Source organism: Mus caroli, chromosome 3 (genome assembly GCF_900094665.2).
Source record: "Mus caroli chromosome 3, CAROLI_EIJ_v1.1, whole genome shotgun sequence".
NCBI lineage: Eukaryota > Metazoa > Chordata > Mammalia > Rodentia > Muridae > Mus > Mus caroli.
In genome coordinates, this window is record NC_034572.1 from 67,445,390 (window position 1) to 67,453,461 (window position 8,072).

Consider the following 8,072-nt stretch of genomic DNA (forward strand, 5'->3'; position numbering starts at 1 on the left):
TCTTTCTTTCTTTTCTTCTTCTTCCTCCTCCTATTTTTCTTCCCCTCTTCATTCCTTCCTCATTTTTGCATGTAGACCTGCATATCCTGGAACTCTTTAGACCAGTTGGCATCTAACTCAGAGATCTCATGCCTCTGTTTTCCATGTACTGGAATTAAAGTTGTACACCATGACCAGCTTCACAGAAAATATTTTCAACAAAATCATAGACAAAAAAATCCTAACCTAAAGGAGATGCTTACAAAGAAAGGTACAGGAAGCAAACTAAACAATATATAAATTTGAACTGATGAAAGGTCCCTTCAGTACATAATAATCAAAACACTAAGCTTACAGAACAAAGAAGAATATTAAAAGCTACAAGTAGACGAGACAAAGTAACATATAAATACAGACCTATTGCAACTATATCTGAATTTTTAATGGAGGTTCTAAAAGCCTGAAGGACCTCCATAGATGTGTTGCAGACTCTAAGGTAACACATTGCCAGGCCAGATTACTATACATAATAAACTTTCAGTCATTATAGATGAAAAAAAAGATATTCTAAGGTAGAACAAAAGTTAGACAGTGTTTATCTACAAATCTAGCCATGTAGAACTACCAAGAAGGAAAACCCAGGCTATAGGTAGTTAAATATACCCATGGGAAGAAAAAAGAAATAAAATCTTGTAGAACAGCAAAACCGAATCATGGGCAGAACACAAAAGCAAAGAGAAACACTCTTGAACACTCCACCACTACCACCACCACCAAAACCCATGACAGCAAGATAACAGGAATTAACAATTATTGTTCACTGATATCTCTCAACATTCTTGTTCTTGATTCTCTAATAAAAAGATACAGACTCATAGAATAGTTTTGAAAATTGAACCCATTCTTCTGCATATAAGAAATATACCTCAATATCAAGAATAAATATCACCTCAATGTGAAACATTGGAAGTATGTATTCCAAGAAAATGGACCTGAGCAGTAAGGTAGTATACTCATATTCATAAAAAAAAAAAATAGACTTCAAACCCAAACTGATCAATTGTGGTAGGGATGGACACTACATATACATCAAATGAAAAAGCATTCAAAAGGACATTTTAATTCTTAACATTTATGGCCCCAGAAAAGGGTACCTTTGTTTTTAAAAGAAACTCTACTACAGTTTAAATAGTATATTGACCCTCACACACTGATAGTGGGAATTCCAATACCCCACTTTTTCTATGCATCTAGATAAAAACTAAATAGAAAAATATTGAAGACACCAGATATTATAAACCAAATGAACCTAACAAATGTTCACAGAGCATTTCACCAAAAACAAAAGAATACACCTTCTTCCTACCATCTTATGAAATGACCTACAAATTTGACCACATACTCAGACAAAAAGTAAGTGTCAATAGATAAAAAATTTAAATAGTTCCCTGCATTCTTTTAGACCTTCACTAAGTACAACTAGACATCAGTAAAAAGAGAAATATAAAGACTCATAGAAATTGATCACCTTCCGACTGAATAAGAAACCTGACAAGACAGAAATAAAAGAAATTAACACTTTTTAGAAATTAAAAATGAATGCACCACATGCCAAAAAGTTTACTTTACTATGTGCTTATGTAAAAAAAAAATCTTGAAAGATACTATACTAGCAACTTGACAGCATTCTTGAAAGTTCTAGAATAATAAGAAGAAATCCTAGCCAAGAGTAATAGAAAGCAAAAAAGTATTCTAACTGGGGGAGGGGAGCTGAAATCAACCAAAAAAATAGAAATAAGGAAAATAATATGAAGAATAAATGAAGTAGAAGTTAGTGTTTTTGATAAAAATCAGTAAGATTAACAAACCCTTATCCAAACTAAGTTGAAGGCTGATAGAGCATACCCTAAATAAATAAATAAATAAATAAATAAATAAATAAATAAAATTGGACAGAACAACAGGCAGAGCAGAAATCTAGAGATCATAAGGATATACTTTCAAACCTATACTGATCCTAACTGAAACATGTAAAGGAAATGAATAATTTGCCCTACAGGAACCATTTAACATACTTAAATAAATCAGATAAACTATTTAAATAAATCTGTAACTCCTAGTGAAATACAATCAGACATTAAAAGTTCCTAGGCCACAAAAGCACAAAGCCAGATAGTTTTACAGCAGAATTTCACCAGAGTTAAAGAAGAGAAAATGCCAGTATACTACTTAAATTATTTCACAAATATAAACAGAAGAATAATAGCCCAGTTCATTTTATGAGGCCACTGTTTCCATTATAGCCAAACCACATAAAGAACCACTAAGGAAAGAAAAATTATAGACCAGTTTTACATATGAACACAGATGCAAACATATTCAATAAAATATGCAAAGACCAAGTCCAAGATTGTAGCAAAAGGTTACCCATCCTGATCAACTTGTTTCATCTCAGATATAGGCATGGCATATATACAAAAATGATGAAATTCACCATATAAAAAATGAAAGGAAAAGAATACATGGTCATCTCCTCACATAGAGAAAAGGCCTTGTACAAAATCCAACATTGCTTTTTGATTAATGTCCTGTAGAGTTTAGAAATATTAAAGACATGGCTAAACATAATAGTGGCACATTATACAAGTCTATAGACACATCAAATTAAATGGAGATAAACTCAAAGCAATTCCACTATAATCAAGACCATGGCAAGTTTGTCAACTTTCTCCATATCTATTTATTACTTGAAGACTTCACTCAATCAATAATAGAACTGAAGGAGACCAGAAGTTACAAATTGGAAAGAAAGAAGTTAGAATATTATTATTTGCAGAAGATATGATTGTATATATGTGATCATTAAGGTGCTCAATAAAGAAAAATAAAAACTGTGTGATATAAAGTCATGCAGATAAATGGAATCAAATTGATGATCCTGATATATATCCACATACCTATCCACCCTCAATTTTTTTTAAAAAGCTAGATATATACACTGATCAAAGGACATTATCTTCTAAATTAAGCTGATTATCAAACTGAGTGTCTGCATGTAGAATAATGCAAAGGAATGATATAGAAATCTAGAACAGTGGAAAAAGACACATATTTACAATCATGCCCAAAATTCAAGTCAAGTGAATCAAAGATCACAACATAAAGCCAGATATACTGAACGTGAGAGAAGAGAAAGTGGGGAAGAGTCTTGGATACATTGATACATTTTCACAGGAGACAATTTTCTAAACAGAACATCAACACTACATGCACTAAGGTAATCTGTAAAGCTTTGCTAAAGCAAAGAACACTATCAATCAAGCAAAGTTGTAGACTACAAAATGCAAAAAGGTTTTCATCAACTCTATATCCCATTAAAAAGTAAAATTCAGAGTACAAGAAGCTAGATATCAAGAAAATAAGTAACCCAATTTTAAAAATGAGTAAAAATCTAAATAGTAAATTACCAATAGAGGAAACTCTAATGTATTAGTAACACTTAAAAAATAAAACAAAAACAAAAACAAAAAAACAAATAAACAAAAAATAAGCCTTAGCCATCAGGGGATTTCTAATCCAAACTGCACTGAGATTTTTTTCTACACATGTCAGAAGGATTATCATCAATAACACATATGATAGCTTATGCAGGCAAGGGTTTGGAGCAATGGGAACATAGTTCCATTGCTGAAGGGAGGGCTAATTTTTACAGAAACTATAAAAATCTATATGGCCCTTTTTCAGTGAGTGAAAATTGATCTATATCAAAAATCAACTATCTTACTATTGGCCATATACCTACTCGATGCTTTATCCTACAACAACTATATGTACTCAACTATGTTCTTTGTGGCTTTATAATTAATAGCTATGAATTGAAGACAACATTCATGTATTTCAACAATGGATAAAGTAAATGTGATACATTTTCACAATGGAGTATTACACAGCTATGAAAAATGGCATCATAAAAATTGCAGGAAATAGATGTAAACAGAAAAATCATACTGAGTGAAGTAACCCAGATCCAGAAAGATAAATTTGGATGCAGTTGCTTACAAGTTGATATTGGACACTAAATAAATAGTAATGAAGCTTCAATTTGCATGTCCAGAAAGGTTACATAAAAATTAAAAATCTAGGAGTGGACAAATGTATCTCCCTGAAAGTAGAAGATAGAATAGATATTATGGCATGTGGTGACAAAAAAAGAAGATCAGATGGGAAAAGGGAGGGGAGGCAGTGTTGAATGAGAAAGTGCAGACAGAGAGAGCTGGAATGAGGAATATTTTTAGGGATGATATGGAAACAGTGCAACTGAAACTTCCTAAAATATATAATTGTGATCTTAATGAGGTGTCTTAATAATGGGGAATACAAACTCTCAACTAGTCATCTCTTGACACCAAATGAGTCTCTCAGTATGACTATGTTCCATTTAATTGAGTTTTTGTCCAAGGAACTCCAATGGAAATACTCAAACAATCTTGGCTATTGATAAGTTAAAGGGTTGTATTAGCAAACTGGCAGAGTGGCTCCAAAATCGAGAACACCACCAAGCCAACTCATGAACATGGAGAAGTTTACCTCATGCAAACATGGAGTCTTCATGCCTCTGTTCTGATTTCTTGATGTGAGAAGATACTGTGCAGGTGACCAAAAGGGAAACCTAAAATCAACCCAGCCTCAACATGTTTTACCTAAAATCTGTCCTGCCTGCTTGAAAAATATAGTAGGTCAATGGTAGACCAGAAATTGTAGGGGTAGCCAACAATTGACTGAATTTAATTAATATGGACTCCTCCAGAAGGAACTTATACAGATATTGATTGAGTAACCAAGAGCCAGGCACTAGATAGCACTGAGATTTAGGGTAAAACCACACACTACCATTTTTAAACACTATAAATTAAATGACTCCCAATAATGCTCTGTTATACTCATAGTTCAGTGTCTTAGTTATCATTAAATAATCTTCCTCATGTATACCATGAAAAGAGATATAGAAACCCAGCCAGATATTATGTGCAGTTACTCTATTTATCTATTTATTATCTATTTATCTATTTATAGTGCATTTGTACTAGAATATTTAAATGTGAAAAATATATTTTATTTTATTTCATTATTAGATAATAGTATATTTAATTTATGTTTTAAATATTAATAAAAATCAACAAAATATTTAATACAATTATTGCTAATACATTAATATATCATTTAATAATAAAAATTACTTAAATATCTGTGTTGTTCATCATATGTTTCTATTTTCTTTCTAATTTTTATCCAATTTTTATTAAGTATTTTCTTCATTTACATTTCTTTTTTTTTCTATTTCTTTCTTTTTTTCTTTTTTTTATTAGGTATTATCCACATTTACATTTCCAGTGCTATCCCAAAAGTCCCCCATACCCTCCCCCCACTCCCCACTGCCCTACCCACCCACTCCCACTTTTAGGCCCTGGTATTCCTCGGTACTGGGGCATATAAAGTTTGCAAGTCCAATGGGCCTCTCTTTCCAGTGATGGCCTACTAGGCCATTTTTGATACATATGCAGCTAGAGTCAAGAGCTCCAGGGTACTGGTAAGTTCATAATATTGTTCCACCTATAGGGTTGCAGATCCCTTTAGCTCCTTTGGTATTTTCTCTAGCTCCTACATTGGGGCCCTGTGATCCATCCAATAGCTGACTGTGAGCATCCACTTCTGTGTTTGTTAGGCCCCAGCATAGTCTCACTAGAGACAGCTATATCAGGGTCCTATCAGCAAAATCTTGCTAGTGTATGCAATGGTGTCAGCGTTTGAAGGCTGATTATGGGATGGATCCCTGGATATGGCAGTCTCTAGATGGTCCATCCTTTTGTCTCAGCTCCAAACTTTGTCTCTGTAACTCCTTCCATGGGTGTTTTGTTCCCAATTCTACAAAGGGGCAAAGTGTCCACAGTTTGGTCTTTGTTTTCTTGAGTTTCAAGTGTTTTGCAAATTGTAACTTATATCTCGGGTATACTAAGGTTCTGGGCTAATATCCACTTATCAGTAAGTACATATCATTTGAGTTCTTTTGTGATTGGGTTACCTCACTCAGGATAATGTCCTCCAGGTCCAACCATTTGGCTAGGAATTTCATAAATTCATTCNTTTTAATAGCTGAGTAGTACTACATTGTATAAATGTACCACACTTTTTTTTTTTTAATCCATTCCTCTGTTGAAGGGCATCTGGGTTTTTTCCAGCTCTGGCTATTATAAATAAGGCTGCTATGAACATAGTGGAGCATGTTTCTTTCTTACTAGTTGGAACATCTTCTGGATATATGCCCAGGAGAGGTATTGCAGTATCCTCCAGTAGTACTATGTCCAATTTTCTGAGAAACCACCAGACTGATTTCCAGAGTGGTTGTACAAGCTTGCAATCCCACCACCAACAGTGGACGAGTGTTCCTCTTTCTCCATATCCTGCCAGCATCTGCTGTCACCTGAATTTTTGATCTTAGCCATTCTGACTGGTGTGAGATGGAATCTCAGGGTGGTTTTGATTGGCATTTCCCTGATGATTAAGGATGCTGAATATTTTTTTCAGGTGTTTCTCAGCCATTCGGTATTCCTCAGGTGAGAATTAATTTTTTAGCTCTGAGCCCCATTTTTTAATGGGGTTATTTGATTCTCTAGAGTCCACCTTCTTGAGTTCTTTATATATATATATATATTGGATATTAGTCCCCTATCTGATTTAGGATAGGTAAAGATCCTTTCCCAATCTGTTCGTGGCCTTTTTGTTTGATTGATGGTGTCTTTTGCCTTGCAGTAGCTTTGCAGTTTCATTAGCTCCCATTTGTCAATTTTGGATCTTACAGCACAAGCCATTGCTCTTCTATTCAGAAAAATTTCCCCTGTGCCAACATTTTCGAGGTTTTTCCCCACTTTGTCCTCTATAAGTTTCAGTGTCTCTGTTTTATGTGGAGCTCATTGATCCACTTAGATTTGACCTTAGTAAGGAGATAGGAATGGATCAATTCATATTCTTCTACATGATAACCACCAGTTGTGCCAGCACCATTAGTTGAAAATGCTGTCTTTTTTCCACTGTATGGTTTTAGTTCTCTTGTCAAAGATCAAGTGAACATAGGTGTGTGGGTTCATTTCTGGGTCTTCAATTCTATTTCATTGGTCTACTTTTCTGTCATTATACCAGTACCATTTATACTAGTACCATGCCGTTTTTATCACAATTGCTCTGTAGTAAAACTTTAGGTCAAGCATGGTGAGTCCACCAGAGGTTTGTTTTTTTTTTTTTTTTTTTTTTTTTTCGTGAGAAGATATTTTGCTATCCTAAGTTTTTTGTTCTTCCAGATGAATTTGCAGATTGTTCTTTTTAATTCGTTGAAGAATTGAGTTGGAATTCTGATGGGGATTGCATTAAATCTGTAGATTGCATTTGGCAAGATAGCCATTTTTACAATGTTGATCCTGCCAATCCATGAGCATGGGAGATCTTTCCATCTTCTGAGATCTTTAATTTCTTTATTCCGAGACTTGAAGTTTTTATCATACAGATCTTTCACTTCCTTAGTTAGAGTCACGCCAAGATATTTTATATTATTTGTGACTATTGAGAAGGGTGTTGTTTCCCTAATTTCTTTCTCAGCCTGTTTATTCTTTGTGTAGAGAAAGGCCATTGACTTGTTTGAGTTAATTTTATATCCGGCTACTTCACTGAAACTGTTTATCAGGTGTAGGAGTTATCTGGTGGAATTTTTAGGGTCACTTACATATACTATCATATCATCTGCAAAAGGTGATATTTTGACATATTCTTTTCAATTTCTATCCCCTTGATCTCTTTTTGTCATCGAATTGCTCTGGCTAGGACTTCAAGTACAATGTTGAATAGGTAGGGAGAAAGTGAGTAGCCTTGTCTAGTCCCTGATTTTAGTGGGATTGCTTCCAGCTTCTCACCATTTACTTTGATGTTGCCTACTGGTTTGCTGTAGATTGCTTTTATCATGTTTAAGTATGGGCCTTGAATTCCTGAACTTTCCAAGACTTTTATCATGAATGGGTGTTGGATTTTTTTCAAATGCTTTCTCCGCA